The sequence below is a fragment of the Glycine soja genome, chromosome 6 (genome assembly GCF_004193775.1).
Source record: "Glycine soja cultivar W05 chromosome 6, ASM419377v2, whole genome shotgun sequence".
In the NCBI taxonomy this organism is placed as follows: domain Eukaryota; kingdom Viridiplantae; phylum Streptophyta; class Magnoliopsida; order Fabales; family Fabaceae; genus Glycine; species Glycine soja.
In genome coordinates this window covers 39,655,010-39,672,426 of record NC_041007.1, presented here as the reverse complement: position 1 = coordinate 39,672,426, position 17,417 = coordinate 39,655,010, and the positions used below count along the sequence as shown (strand labels likewise).

At 32.8% G+C, this 17,417-nt stretch overlaps 1 long non-coding RNA gene across 1 annotated transcript in view; it reads right to left on the bottom strand.

Annotated features, from left to right (window-relative positions):
* Positions 1-15,798, bottom strand: part of LOC114416925 — a 60,098-nt gene extending 44,300 nt beyond the window's left edge. The window contains exon 1 of the long non-coding RNA XR_003667658.1: positions 15,763-15,798. This is a non-coding gene — a long non-coding RNA (uncharacterized LOC114416925). The remainder of the gene's footprint in view (positions 1-15,762) is intronic.
* Positions 15,799-17,417: the final 1,619 nt, after the last annotated feature.

Below are 17,417 nucleotides of genomic sequence, written 5' to 3'. Positions count from 1 at the left end.
GAAAATATTTAGTGACTACATTATTTCTTCAAAGATTTTTATGTCATAATTTGTAGTTTTCAAAAAATTTTCTCCACAATGATTAAATTAATTTCACATTTAAGCCATTCTACCCCTACTATCATGTGTATATCAGCATGCATGGTTTTATGCCTACTTGACGATTTTCTATTCTTTGTTGTGTAATAATATTGTCACATAACTAGTTCACAATTTTACACCATTATGGGAGTGAACATTTTTTAGCTAGTTTCATTTTTGTCCATAATTCTTGGCTTGGAAATATGTTCATGATCAAATAAACAGAGCCATCAAAACGAAGAAAGCAATTTAGGGTTGGAGATGATGGTAAAATATTATTTGATGAAGAAGAGATCAAAATGATCCTAGATTTTAAGATAGGTGAGGACTATATTGAGGTTCTTTGTGGCGCTACAAACAAAAAATATGGAGATTATGTTGGGAGGCTAAAAATTAATAACGAAGGTCAACATTTCATCACTTGTGAGTGTTGCCTTGAGTGTCCCTTGGGTAAGTTTTCCACCTCAATTTCTCAAGGTTTTTTTTTTGCGATAGTATAATTGATCTCTAATGTTTCAAGCAAGTATTTTTGTTTTGTATTATTATAATTGTACAATAAAAAAATAATGGGATAGGAATGGCAGAGTCTGTTGACATTTTTTAGAGCCTTATTTTTGTTATTTAAAACAGGTTAAATAATAGTTTTGTTTTGTAATTTGGAAAAAACAAATAAATAGCAGATATGTAGATTTTTTTTATTAAAAAAATATCTGTGAGAAAGAATCACTATTTCTTTTCATTTTATTTTATTAGCAATATAAATTATTATTATTATAAATATAATTTGGATCCAATGCATTATTTGTTGGTGGAAACGAGGGAGAACACTAAAGTTGGTGGAAACATGTTTGTTTGTAATAGTCCGTGAATGTCACTCTAGAAGCATTTGAGAAACATGCTTTAAGGGAAGGGAGTGGAAGGTGGAAGAGAAACATCTGGGTTCATTGCGAAGATGAAGACAAAGTTCCACTCTGGAAGACACCTGGGATAAAATATTACACACACCAGACAAATGTGCCTAACCGGAAAGGCTGTGCAATGAGGAAACAAAACTTTCACAGGGATGAGTTCCTGCGTTGCACGAGATGCAGGAAGGAGCGCAGGTTCCATCTCAAGAGCAGACCAGACATTAAGAACTACCATGATGCTTTAAACAACAAATGCTGGACTTGTTCTCTTTGGCCTTAACAAAAGAAGTTGCTCAATCCCAACTCAAGCTATATGATATTCAAGTTCATGCATGATTAGTATTTTCTTGTGAATGTTGTTGGTACTTATTCTTGCAAAATACATTATATGTTGGAAAAAGATACTGGGGACTAATGATGTGTCAATAAGAGCTAGAGAGACAGAAAGGATGAGTGATAATTGATATTTTACTAAAAATCACAAATACCTTCAACTAGAGACAATCCAGCGTTAGTAAGGTAGGATAATTAATTATTGCAACAACGTTCTTTTTCCAAGTAATTAACAACAACAACATACCTATAACTTAGAGTCAAGACCACTTGTTATGAACAACTTTATGTCGGATGGTCATCCATGCACTCAGGGATGGAGAGATAAATGACTGATGTGATTAATGGTATGATATGAAAGAATGATAAAGAGAAATCAAGGTGTATGTACAATTTGAGCATCCAAATATTGGGACCCTTGTATGTTAGCTTAGGGCCAAGCCAAACCGTATATAGATTGAAAAATGACTCACGCTAGCTTATATTGTATACAGTAAACTTGAATACTCTAAGAAGATATATTCTAGTTGAGAGATCTGCTAAAATATCAATTCTAATTAATGATGTGAAAATTCTCATTTTTCAGAATAACATGTGATGATGATGAAGAGAGATCAAGTCTGAAAGCAAGCAGGGGCTGTTCTCGTTCTTCAACTTGCCAAGGCTGTTCAACTTGTTACTATGAAGGGTGCATCAAGTGCCGCTTTGAGGATTGCAATTGCCAAGAATGCAGAGACTTTATGCTATATGCTGAACCTTAATTGCGCTCTGCAAAGTGCCATTTCTGAATTGACTAATTTTGCACCTACATGAAGACATGAAATCTATATGATGTTGCGGAGAAACTTTGGACCTCTTTATTACTGTTGAAGAAAGCTTTGACATTTTTTCTTTTCCTTTGGGGAACTTCTAGATGGTACCATCTTGGTCTTTCATTTGAACAAATCAGAACTAGTTCTCTTTGAATAATATTGAGCTTGACATGGTGCTCTACATAAAATTTTCTTTTTTATATTATCTTTTTGTACTATTGTGTTTTGGTGGTGGATCAACGCTTTTGCCTACAGCTGTTTCTCCCATTATTAATTAGAATTGATATTCGAGTGACCTCACAACTAGAATATGGCTTCTTACATTATTCAAGTTTACTATATGCCATATAAGCTAATGTGAGTCACCTTATCAATCTATATACAATTTGGCTTGGCCCTAAGCTAACATACAAGACTCGCAATATTTTGACACTCAAATAGTACATACACCTTTGATTTCTCTTTATCATTCTATCATATCATACCATTAATCAATTCAGTCATTTATCTCTACATCTCTGAGTGCGTGGATGATCCTCTCGTGAAAAGTTGTTAATTACAAATGGTCTTGAGTTTGAGTTCCAGGTATGTAGATGTTGTTAACTACCTTGAAAAATATAAAACTGAAACCTAAACTAGAAAGTTCACAAGATAATACCTTACTTTTGATAAGGCCAAGGATAACAAGTCCAGTATTTGTTGGTCAAAGCATCATGGTAGTTCTTAGTGTTTGGTTTACTCTTAAGACGTAGCTTGTGCTCCTTCCTACAACTCATGCAATGTAGGAACTCAACCCTGGGAAAATTTTGTTTCCTCGTTACAAAGTCTTTCATGTGGCCTGGTGTGTGTAATATTTTATCAGAGATGTCTTCTAGAGTGGAGCTTTGTCTTCATCTTCGCAATGAACCATGATGTTTCTGTTCCACCTTCACTAATAGAGAAACAACATTCTACATCGGTTATTTAGGACCAACAACATCGATTGACGACCATCGTCATAGGGGACGTCGTCAAAAGGGGTCGCCTATTCTACGTTGGTTGCCAAGGACCGTCTTAGAATCGTCAATATTCTACATCGGTCCTTCAGTTGTGACCGATGTAGAATGCTGAGCATTCTAAGACAGACACAGCCGAGGGACCGATGTAGAATGGTGAGCATTCTAAAATGGTCTTTCACACGTAACCGTCTTAGAATGGTTAGCATTCTACATCGGTCTTGTCCAAACCAATGTAGAAATGCTATCTTTTTTTATTTTTTTTATTTGGTGCTACTTTTTTTTTTGTATTTATAGAGTTGATATAAGGTTCAAATAGTAAACATGTGACAATATGAAATTAATTAAATTTTATGCAATGAATATGAAATTTTCAAATATTTTCTAGTTTAAAGCAAACTAAGTACACTAAACATGTTTATTTTTTTAACAAATTTGACACAAATTAACCAAATTAGTAATTATTTATATGTAATTATTTTCTTTCCCAAATTAACCTAATATTAGACATTGAAGATATTTTAAAAAAATCAAGTAGTCAAGCTGTATAATGATGACAGAATTAACTATCATGTGGTAATTAAAATAAAGCATTAAATGCTGACACAATACCTAAAAAATGTGTAAAGCCATATGATAGACAGTGATAGTGACCCCAACTACCAAAGAATTCAGCATATATGCCCACACATAAGCAGGATTTTGGAAAAAGGCCTTGCATGGTACATTATATCCTATATTTTAAGAACAAGACACAAAGCAAAGTTACTTAGCAGATATTGAAAGTATTCATTCAATCCAACCCAGTGTAAGGTTTGCACACACAGAGGCAAAAAGCATTCTGCTATTTCTCAAGTTAAAAAATTAGATACTTTTAAAAGGAGAAAGTAAAAATAGACACTGCTAGGAAATTGGAGTTTTTTCAGAGAACTCCTCTTTATGAATATATATAATGTTATTACCATCAAAATCCTTAACAAAAGACTACTTGTAAATTGTTTGAAGACGAGATAAGGATATTATGTATAATAAGTAACAATAGGAAATAGTTATCAATAGAAAAAATATTAGAATATTGCTTTAAGCAGAACTAAGGACATTCAAACTTTGACACAAAAGTGAGGTTCAAAACTGACATAAGTTTTTTACTTATACCTTCAAAGAGGCATTAAGTTATGTGAGAGATGTTTTCCATGATTGTGTACTACTGGTATCATCATCTACTGTGAGACAATCAAAATCAAAATTAAAAAACAGTCCATATAACCATAAGCCTCAAAATACGTAAGCAAAAGAATGGAAGTCTTCAACCGGACATCCAAGACAACTTATACATGAACATGTATGCTGCCTTGAAGGCATAACATATCAAAAACATGGCAGTCAGATAAGGTTAATAAGTTTATATAAACAGCAGAATAGGAAGTTTAATGATAGGTCCGATTTTTAAAACATCAACAAAAACTATCCCGTAATTTTTTTATGAAAATATACAATAGAATACATGCGTTCATCTCAATCTCACCATTTGAAACACAATGAATAATTAAAATGGAACTTTTATGAAGAGAGCAATTTTATTGAGAACCAAGAAAGGTGCCAAAAAAATAACAACATCAGAGACAAAAAAACACCTGAAAATGACTTATCAATCGAGATACTTAAACCTAAAATATAAGTGGCAACAAAGATCACCAATAATTATCAGGATTCATGGAAAGTAATGCCCAGTACAAAGCTTTGCCTTCTTCTAGGTGACCAAGCTTTACTAAAAGTGAAACCTCTTGTTCTTTGTATACAAGTTTATCAACCTAAGAAGGCATATTTTGAATCAAGTTATATATCATGTATTAGTTACATTTATCAAATTCCCCAGGTTAATAAAACTAAAACATACTTACAATTTTAGATTCTTTTTTGTGCAACTCCTCCAGAGCTCTCTCAAGATACTCACATTCCTCTAACAATGAGATCTGCGCAATAATATTTACTACAGAGAAACACCACAGGGAAAAATAATAACAGCAGTCAAACCATATTAAGATTTCATATTCTTGAACATTCAACAGTAGCATTGACAGAAAAGAGAATTTTATTCAACAAATGTAATTTGACCATATATCAAACTACAAAAGTGACAAAAAATATCTAATTGATTTATATGACATAGTGGATACCAGCTATCATTAGCATATAAATTATTAAAGAGCATCACAAAAAGCCAATACACATTTCAGTTACACCAACCCTACTAAGGGTCTTATCTTATCTAATTGATAGAAGCTTCAAAGTACCATGAATACCACCCAGAGGTCAACCTGAGAACCAATAATGAGTATTATCATTTACTCCACCTGCTGCTTAGGTTATGTGAATAAAATAACTGGTGCACAAATAAGCCATTTTCCAGTCCCATTATGCCTCACAAGAGTCACCAATACCAAGACTTGTACTAAACAAGCAATACCATATCTGTTGGACATATTTTTAAATAGACCATTTTTTGGACCAAGGGTTGTCCCAGTCAGGTGCCTAGTTTACTATATTTCCAGTCTGACAACCCAAAATTCATAAATCTAAACCACTGGGTTTGACAGAAATAAAAATATTGTGTTATGTATTAAAACATGTTTATAATATCTTAAAAAACATTCTACTGTGTAAAATGTACATAGTTGGTGTAAATATATATATATATATATATATATTTGTGTAAAAATATATCACACAAGGGGATACATAAAGTGAGAATAGTATTTGTAATAAGAAGATAAGAGAAGTAAATTTATATTATATAATCACGTACGTGGATAATTATGCTTATATAATCTCTTAAAAAGTTATGTCACATTATCTTTAATCTTAATATTGCATGATTTCATCCGATACTTAATTAATCATGATTATCTCACTTTCTCATAATAAAAGTCCCTTCAATTCACTCTATATACTCACATATGACCATATATGTATATATTTAACTCGTAAAAATAATCTCTACTACCATGACAGGGTTTAGCATGCATTGTTTAAGGCTGCTTGCGACAAATCACAACTTAAATATGTCAAGTTTCTGCAGTGTTTGTTTTACCTATACATTTAAAAAGCGTTAAAACTCAATAGTACCAATTATCATTCATCAAAGTAGTTAATTAAATAATACAGTAGATACTCAACTTGTACAAATAATATCAAAATAGTTATACTTGCTAATGTTACGGAACATAAATTGTGAGTGTAAAAAATTAATTTAATTTCCATTATGCACTCAACCTTTCACATTATGTTATCTGCACTTTTTTTACGAGATTATGTTATCCACCGATAAAGGAGACCATAAACATGCTAGCAAACATGACTTTTAAGGTCATTCTGTACCAGAACAAAAATCAAAGCTTGATCATCTGATAGACAACTATTGTAAGATTGATAAACTAGTTCGTATGCTTCAGACTTACGGTCCATGCAATTTAATGTCAAACCCTTCATCGATAAAGTTTCTATCATCGAGAAACAGGAACAGACACATAAATAAAAATTATGACCAAAGAAATAAAATATGCTGCAAATAAGAAATAATTGATAGAAAATGGGGAAAGGGGGACGGGCTAACATTGCATTTCTTGCATGACTTAAACAATTAAGAAGGGAAATAAGATGACCGCTGACCATAAGGAGAAACTTAGAAAATAATCACCAAAATAATAAAGTATGCCTCCATGGTCTGGAAATTTTTTCAAAATTGCATCAGCTGCTTTGAGACCCATTTTATATTGTTTGGTTTCATATGATTTCGGCAGAAACAAAAACAATGACACATAATCTCCACATCAAATTTATCCACCACCTCCAAAAACAAGATTATTCCACTCGCATAAATAAGTGGATCCCCCCCACCCCCCTTGATAAAAACAACCACATCCATAGTCATTCTAATATCAGTTCGAACTCCCTACTTCCTATGGCCGCAGGAGAAAAGCCAAAACCAATTAACTTAAACTCTGAAATGCCCTTCCTTAAAAATCGGATACTCCGTGTAAGAACTTACAAATAACAATTAAGAAAAATAACTGAATATCCCAAGTTTCCTTTGGTCCTAGATTTGCGGCACCGAAAGAAAGTAGCTCCTACAGGAAAACAAAGAGCACAGTGAAGGAAAATAACAATTAAGGAAACTAACCCAATTTTCTGTCTCCCTCTTTCACTATCCTTATGTCTCTCTCTGCTCCTGCTTCGCCTTCACGTTTCCCTGTATCTATCTCCACTTCTGCTCCTCTTCCTACGTTTTTCTCTGCTCTTGCTTCGTCTTCTACTTCAATCGCTGTCCCTATCCCTGCTCAAAACCCTAGACTCGAAAGAAGGATATTTCGTGAGATTGTCGTGGATGGATTGGAGTTGCGCTTGCTTCTTCGACTCGGAGGAGGCTTCGACGAATTTGGAGAGGAAGGAGGAGGAGGGTTTTGGAATGTCGTCGTTTGGTGCTGAAGAGGAAAAGCCAAGACCTTGCTTGAACATCGCAGCTCTCTCGCCCTTACAAGTCAGCTCGTCGCCGTGCGACGCTGCTTTTTCTTCTTCCATCTCTAAACTTCACTTTTCAATTTCATTCTTCATCCATCTCAACTCAACTAACAACCTTTCACACTCCATGAAATGTAAGGAAAGACAATAGAGTTAGACCACAGAAAACATAAAATAAAAATAACAGTTAAAATTGTGAAGAAATCGCGAAGCGAAGAATGAAATCAACAAGGTACCTAAGAAGCAGGAGGGAATGTGGAATGTCAAGAAGAAGAAGAGAGAGAAAACACTTAGCTCCATGGATGGATGAATAAACCCTAGTGATTAGTGAGAATGGTTCATGTGCAAGTGCAGAGAGTGTGTGTGAGTGGGTTTTCTTTTCTTCTTCTCTTCTCAGCTTTCTTCCTCTCTCTTGATGTCGAGGTAGAGTATGCAGGCGCACGACAGAGTTCCTGCAGGCTAGCTAGGGTTTTAATTTTTTTCAGCGGAATTAAGATGGTATTTTACTAAAACCCGTCTAAAATTTTATTAGCCATAACATTCTAAGGCGATTTTCAATAACCGTCTTAGAATGTGTGTTGTAAAAGACATTTTTCATTACAATAATTACAACAATACCACACGCTCATTTTCTAAGGCGGTCCACTTAGAACCATCGTAGAATAGGTGTTGTAGAAACTTATATTTCTAGTAGTGCTTCCACTCCCTTCTTTGAAATCAAGCTTCTCAAACGCTTCTAGAGTCACATTCAATGATTATTACAAATTAAAATGTTTCCATCCACTTTAGTGTTCTCCCTCGTTACTTAGAGAAACTAATGATTTGGTCTTGATCTAATATAATGGTATAAGGTAGCCAACATATAATGCATAGGATCCAAATAGTAATAATAGTTAAATTGTGTAATAAGATACTTTATCTATGTTTTAGTTTGGTTTCTTATGTTTAAAAAGTTTCACTTTAGTCTCTTGTTCTCTCTTCAGTCTCATTTTTTATTTGATCCTCACAAACCTCACTTGGAGACATAGGTGTGAGGGTAACCTTTTTCCCTTTATACAAATGAAAATTTGTTTGTGAGACCATTATGGACAACATCCTTATCATACTGCCAAGGCCTTCCACATAAGAGATTGCTAGCATCAATTGGGACTACATCAAACAGTATCTCATCAACATATTTTCCAATGGAAAAGCATATCAAAACTTGTATATCTACAACTAGCTCCCTATTCTCACTCAACCATTGTAGTTTGTAAGGCCTAGGGTGAGGGAAAGTTTTCAAAGCAAGCTTTTCTATCAGTCTTTGGCTAGCTACATAAGTGCAATTTCCCCCATCAATAATCAAAGATCATATTTTCCAAATTGGGAGACAATATGACCCTTTCCCAAACACCTAAAACATTTAATGGAACTCGCTTTGGAAGAAGTAGGAGTAGGGTTAAAATTATTTTTACCAAGGGAAGCACCTTTTCATGAGATTTAAATGAAGATCCTGACTCCTTCTTGTATGTTTGTTTCCTCTTTACTTGTTGTTCCACCTTGATAGCTTGATGAATGAGATCCTCCAAAGAGGCATAGTGGTGCAACTCTACAATGTCTTGGATCTATCTAGAGACCATGCAAAAACCTTGCCATGGTGGCCTCTTGAGATTTCTCAATTTGATCCCTAATCAAGGAAATTTCCATCTCTTTGTAATACTCATCCACACTCATATTTCCTTGAAATAGTCTTTGGAGCTTGTTGTGCGGTCTCTCCCATAATAAGGTTGCACAAATCTCTCTCTCAAAACTCTCTTCATGTCTTGCCAAGTATTAATCAAAGGCCTTCTCCTCCTCTGAACATCACTCCTCACTTGATTCCACCATACTGAGGCATATCCCTTAAACTCCATGTTGACCAATTTGATCTTTATCTCTTCATTGTAGTTTTAGCAAGCAAAGACTTGCTCAACCTTCATCTCCCACTCAAGATACACTTTCGGATCACGAGTCCCTTTAATAGTAGGGATCTTCACCTTTACTGCCTCAATCCTTTCCTCTCTTTGCCTACCTCCATATCTTCTATGACTTCTTCTCTCCCTATACCTCTCATTCCTCCATCCTCCCTCATCCTCTTCATACTCGTCATCTTCTCCATGAGAATAATTAGATGATCTTACCTCTCTCCTTTGCTCTATATTTTCAATCTCAAAGTGTTCAAGTGTAATTTAATTTACCCCAAGTGATATGTAAAAAGCAAGACAAACATATGAAAAAAATGGGTTCGAAAAAGGAGATGAAGGAGAAAGATAATCTATGTTGATATATAATATTATATTACTATCAAATGCTCTTTAGAATTTTTTATTACTATTCAATTATCAATGAATTTATTTTCTTTAAAGAATATAGAGAAAAATACTTTATGATTGTTTAGTTAATAATAGAGTATAAATAAGTTAATTTTTTCTTATTTTCTTTTTATTAGTTAATATTATAAATAATTTAGCGTTAATAATTAATTTTGTAATTTAAATTTATATTTTGACATAATATCAACTCTAACGGAGGATTTAGTAATATTTTTTTGATTAATTATGTTTTAATCATAGAAAATATATTTTATATGACTTTTATAGTTTCAGTTTGGAAGGTTGGAAGGTCACGTTTAAATGGCTAATAAAAATGCTAATGTTGAACATATTCCTTAAGCAATAAAAAATAATTTGACTTTAGAAATGACAGTAAAAATACCATAATATGATTAAAGAAATAAAAAATATATAATTAAATTCGTGATATAAAATATACCTACAGATTCAAAAGACGCATAAAAGTAAAATTTTGTGTAATTTTTTCCTTCAAAAGATTATGCTACACTTACCATTGTATTTCAACGGGTGCAAAATGAATTGGGTGAAAAAAGTATAATCCTGATTGGTTACATTAATTGATTTTGTATTTATAATCACGATCGGTTTTTTCGGTCAATCAGTTCTATTAATACAACCATATTGACTTTTTTCCATTCAATTCCTCATCAAAAGCTACAAAATATATTTCTGCAACCACCCACATATTCTTTCTTTTGTATATCTAAAGATAATGATAAAGATAAAGTAACTTCATATTCCATTTCATACTGAAAACTATAAATTTATAGGATTAAAGAAATGTGGTCTTATTAAATATAATTTTCTATTTTAGTTCTATTTAATTTTGCGCATTCAACTTTTTCTATTAAATACAAAAACCCTCATGCAGTGTTGGTCAATCACACGACCCCTCCCTAATTTATTTTGTAAATTAATCAACGTGTGTTATAGATAGATAATTAAGGGATGCTTGGTTACTATAGAGATTTCAAGTAATATATCACTTGATTGACAAACATTTTTAATATCAATTAATTTGATTATTAAAAGGAACTAAATTTATGCATAAAAATAAAAGTATTAACTAATGATGTAATTAAGAGATGCTTGAATATTACAAGAGTTATGTGACTCTTTGTTTTTTTTTTGTTGAATTTAAGCATTTATATGATTAATGAGTATTATTAAATAATAATAAAATTATTTAAATTATCTCTAAAAAGAAGACAGTTAGTCATGAAGAGACAAATCCTTTATAATAATGAACACATAACTTCAAGTTTTTTACTTTCAGCATCAAGTTTTAAGAGAAGTATTTGATCGTCACCCAATTATCTTTTATCAAAATACATTCTCAATTATTTTAATATTTATTATGATCAACATCTCATTGTATGTAGCTAGGATGAGTTCAAATAGTGTGCAATACACTTGGTCAATTGTGTTTTAAACATTTATTATTTTTTATAACACTTTAATATAAATTTATTATGAAAACATATTAATGTGATTTGTATTTTATGGAAAAAGATTTATCACTTACTTCCAAATGTCATTTAATAAGTGACAATTAATATACTTTCTTTTATGATCATCACAGCACATTTATTTTATTATTTTTTAAACTATGAAGAAACTAAGAGTGTATTTACTTATTATTTCTTTGGCTTTTTTGGGATTCAGATTTGAGAAGAAAATAGTCCATACCAAAATCCCTAAATCAAATGGCCGAAGAAGAATCTGGACTACCTATAGTCAATTTGCATGCATCTCATTGTGCAGTCATGAACTTATGGATCCAATTTTTTTTTTTTGTTTTATATTTAATAGTTTTGGAAGGATTGAAGAATAAAATTAAGGATTTTCTTTCCCCATATGACTACAGGTGATTCACCCCAACAGAAGACAAGTCAAGGAAATGAGAAAAAGAAAGAAGATGAGAATATAACTCAAGGTTAGTATGATTTTTCTAAAATGGATTAATTTGCTTAAGTGTTTTATGCTTACATATGGTTTCAAATGGTAGCTGAATTCTATGCATTCAAGGGATATTTCTCTCTTTTACAAACATAGTTATAATTTGATGTGTATTTAATTTTAGTGGATTTTATTGATTATCGAAGTAATTTTGTAAGAAGTGAAAAATAAAATTAAGGGTTTCCTTTCTCTCGATCTCGTTACAGACGTTCCACCTCAACAGGAGAGAAGTCTAAGAATCGATATAGAAGAAGAACTCAAGAATATTACGAAAGGTTAGTGTGATTTTATTTGAAATCAATTCTTTTGCTTAAGTGTCTCATGTTTTGATATGGTTTCAAAAGGCAATTTAATTCCATGTATTCAAGAGATATTTTGTTCTTTTAGAAACACATGTATAATTTGAGGTGTATTTAATTTTACTAGACTTGATTGATTATGTAAGAAATTTTGGAAGAGTTGAAAATTAAAATTAAGGGTTTCCTTTCTCTCTTTGACTACAGGCGATCCACCTCAACGTGAGAGAAGTCAAAAAATCGGCAAAAAGAAGAAATTCAAGAATATAGCACAAGGTTAGTGTGTTTTTTTTTTTTTAATCATCACATCACTTTTCTTTTATTATATTCTGCAGTGTTTGTTTTGCCTATACATTTAAAAAGCGTTAAAACTCAATAGTACCAATTATCATTCATCAAAGTAGTTAATTAAATAATATAGTAGATACTCCACTTGTACAAATAATATCAAAATAGTTATACTTTCTAATGTTACGGAACATAAATTGTGAGTATAAAAAATTAATTTAATTTACATTATGCACTCAACCTTTCACATTATGTTATCCACACTTTTTTTACGAGATTATGTTATCCACTCTTACTTATAAGGATCATAATTAGTTTTCCTCTAAGGTCCTAGGGTGAAATTCCTCCGATGATATAATTTGGATCTTGTGCATTTTTTGTTGGTGGAAACAAGGGAGAACACTGAAGTTGGTGGACACATGTTTGTTTGTAATAGTTAGTGAATGTCACTCTAGAAGCATTTGAGAAACATGCTTTAAGGGAAGGGAGAGGAAGGTGGAAGAGAAACATCTAGGTTCATTGCAAAGACGAAGACAAAGTTCCACTCTGGAAGACACCTCTTACAAAATATTACACACACCAGACAAATGTGGCTAACCGGAAAGACTCTGCAATGTGGAAACAAAACTTTCACAGGGATGAGTTCCTGCGTTGCACGAGATGCGGGAAGGAGCGCAGGTTCCATCTCAAGAGCAGACCAGACATTAAGAACTACCATGATGCTTTAAACAACAAATGCTGCACTTGTTCTCTTTGGCCTTATCAAAAGTAAGTTGCTCAATCCCAACTCAAGCTACATGATATTCAAGTTCATGCATGATAAGTATTTTCTTGTGAATGTAGTTGGTACTTAGTCTTGCAAAACACATTATATGTTGGAAAAAGATACTAGGGACTCAGGATGTGTCAATAAGAGCAAGAGAGACAAAAAGGATGAGTGATAATTGATATTTTACTAAAAATCACTAGTACCTTCAACTAGAGACAATCCAGCTTTAGTAAGGTAGGATAATTAATTATTGCAACAACATTCTTTTTCCAAGTAATTAACAACATCAGCATATCTATAACTTAGAGTCAAGACCACTTGTTATGAACAGCTTTATGTCGGATGGTCATCCATGCACTCAGAGATGGAGAGATAAATGACTGATGTGATTAATGCTATGATATGAAAGAATGATAAAGAGAAATCAATGTTTATGTACAATTTGAACGTCCAAATATTGGGACTCTTGTATGTTAGCTTAGGGCCAAGCCAAATTGTATATAGATTGAAAAGTGACTCACGCTAGCTTATATTGCAAACAGTAAACTTGAATACTATAAGAAGCTATATTCTGGTTGAGAGATCTGCTCAAATATCAATTCTAATTAATGATCTGCTCACGCAATCAGGGGCTGTTCTCGTTCTTCAACTTGCCAAGGCTGCTCAACTTGTTACTGTGAAGGGTGCATCAAGTGCCGCTTTGAGGATTGCAATTGCCAAGAATGCAGAGACTTATGCTATATGCTAAACCTTAACTAGGCTCTGTGAAGTGCCATTTTGGAATTGACTCATTTGGCACCTACATGAAGACATGAAAACTATATGATGTTGCAGAGAAACTTTGGACCTCTTTATTACTGTTTAAGAAAGGGGAAATGAAGCACGTGTAGATGGCGGCGTTGGCTTTGTATGCGAGTTGCTGGTACAAGATGTTGTGGGTTAGGGTGAGGAAGGGACGGTGAGGCGTTAGGGTGGGAGGACCTGTGGCGGTGACTATGAGGCTTTGGGTTCGGTGGCAGGAGTATCGAAGGGAGCCTGATCATGAAATGTGGAGAGATTCTTACCTAATTAGGGTTCATGACATTGAGAGAAGAATGAGGCAGCTAGAGGGCAAGAGACTATGTGTTTTAGAAAATTTGACAACATTAGATTTTTTTATTAACCATTGTTAACGCACGTCAACCAACATCAGTTTTGGTCAAAAATGAAGTTAAGAGATACACACAAGATCGGTTTTTAAAAAATTGATGTTAACAAAGTCCTTTTGTTAACATCAGTTTTCATAAAACCAACGTTAAATTCTGAAAAATGAAAATTTTCCCATTATTAATTATAATTGATATTTGAGTGACCTCACAACTAGAATATGGCTTCTTACACTATTCAAGTTTACTATATGCCATATAAGCTAATGTGAGTCACCTTATCAATCTATATACAATTTGGCTTGGCCCTAAGCTAACATACAAGAGTTGCAATATTTAGACACTCAAATAGTACATACACCCTTGATTTCTCTTTATCATTCAATCATATCATACCATTAATCAGTTCAGTCATTTATCTCTACATCTCCAAGGGTGTGGATGATCCTCTCCCGTAAAGTTGTTAATTACAAATGGTCTTGAGTTTGAGTTCCAGGTATGTAGATGTTGTTAACTTCCTTGAAAAATATAAAACTGAAACCTAAACTAGAAAGTTCACAAGATAATATCAATCATCCATGAACTTGAATATCATATAGCTTGAGTTGTGATTTGGGTGCACCTTACTTTTGATAAGGCCAAGGATAACATGTCCAGGATTTGTTGATCAAAGCATCATGGTAGTTCTTAGTATTTGGTTTGCTCTAAAGACGTAGCTTGTGCTCCTTCTTGCAACTCATGCAATGTAGGAACTCAACCCTGGGAAATTTTTTTTTCCTGGTTACAAAGTCTTTCATTTGGCCTAGTGTGTGTAATATTTTATCAGAGGTGTTTTCTAGAGTGGACCTTTGTCTTCATCTTCACAATGAACCTTGATGTTTCTCTTCCACCTTCATTACTAGAGAAACAACATTCTACATTGGTTATTTGGGACCAACTACATCGATTGACGACCATCGTCACAGAATTGATATAAGGTTCAAATCGTAAACACGTGACAATATGAAATTAATTAAATTTTATGCAATGAATATGAAATTTTCAAATATTTTCTAATTGAAAGCAAATTAAGTACACTAAACATGTTTATTTTTTAACAAATTTGACACAAATTAACCAAATTAGTAATTATTTATATGTAATTACTTTCTTTCCCAAATTAACCAAATATTAGACATTGAAGATATTTAAAATAAAATAAAAATCAAGTAGTCAAGCTGTATGATGATGACATAACTAATTATCATGTGGTAATTGAAATAAAGCATTAAATGCTGACACAGTACCTAAAAAATGTGTGAAGCCATATGATAGACAGTTATTGTGACCCCAACTACTAAAGAATTCAGCATATATGCCCACACGTAAGCAGGATTTTGGAAAAAGGCCTTACATGGTACATCATATCCTGTATTTTAAGAACAAGACACAAAGCAAAGTTACTTAGCAGATATTGTAAGTATTCATTCAATCCAACCCAGTGTAAGGTTTACACACACAGAGGCAAAAAGCATTTTGCTATTTCTCAAGTTAAAAAATTAGATACTTTTAAAAGGAGAAAGTAAAAATAGACACTACTTGGAAATTGGAGTTTCTTGAGAGAACTCCTCTTTATGAATATATATAATGTTATTACCATTAAAATCCTTAACAAAAGACTACTTGTAAATTGTATGAAGAGGAGATAAGGATGTTATGTATAATAAGTAACACTAGGAAATAGTTATCAATAGAAAAAATATTAGAATATGTCTTTAAGCAGAACTGGCATGTGATTCCTAAGGACATTCAAACTTTGACACAAAAGTGAGGTTCAAAACTGCCATAAGTTTTTTACTTATACCTTCAAAGAGGCATTAAGTTGTGAGAGAAGTTTTCCATGATTGTGTACTACTCGTAGCATCATCAGCTGTGAGACAATCGAAATCAAAAGTAAAAAACAGTATATATAACCATAAGCCTAAAAATACGAAAACAAAAAAATGGAAGTCTTCAACCGAACATCCAAGACAACTTACACATGAACATGCATGCTGCCTTGAAGGCATAACATATCAAAAACATGACAGTCATATAAGGTTAATAAGTTTAAATAAACAGCAGAATAGGAAGTTTAATGACAGGTCCGATGTTTAAAACATCAACAAAAACTATTCCGTAGTTTTTTTATGAAAATATACCATAGAATACATGCGTTCATCTCAATCTCACCATTTGAAACACAATGAGTAATTAGAATGGAACTTTTATGAACAGAGCAATTTTGTTGAGAACCAAGAAAGGTGCAAAAAGAAATAACAACATCAGAGAAAAAAACACCTGAAAATGACTAATCAATCGAGATACTTAAGCCTAAAATATATGTGGCAACAGAGATCGCCTATAATTATCAGGATTCATGGAAAGTAATGCCCGGTACAAAGCTTTGCCTTCTTCTAGGTGACCAAGCTTTACTATAAGTGAAACCTCTTGTTCTTTGTATACAAGTTTATCAACCTAGGAAGGCATATTCGGAATCAAGTTATATATCATGTATTAGTTACATTTATCAAATTCCCCAGGTTAATAAACCTTACAATTTTAGATTCTTTTATGTGCAACTCCTCCAGAGCTCTCTCAAGAAACTCACATTCCTCTAACAATGAGATCTGGGAAATAATATTTACTGCAGAGAAACACCACAAGGAAAAATAAAAACAGCAGTCAAACCATATTAAGATTTCATATACTTGAACATTCAACAGTAGCATTGACAGCAAAGAGAATTGTATTCAACAAATGTAATTTGACCATATATCAAACTATGAAAGTGACAAAAAAAATCCCATTGATTTATAAAGCCATAGTGGATACCAGCTATCATTAGCATATAAATTATTAAAGAGCATCACAAAAAGCCAATACACATTTCAGTTACACCAACCCTACTAAGGGTCTTATC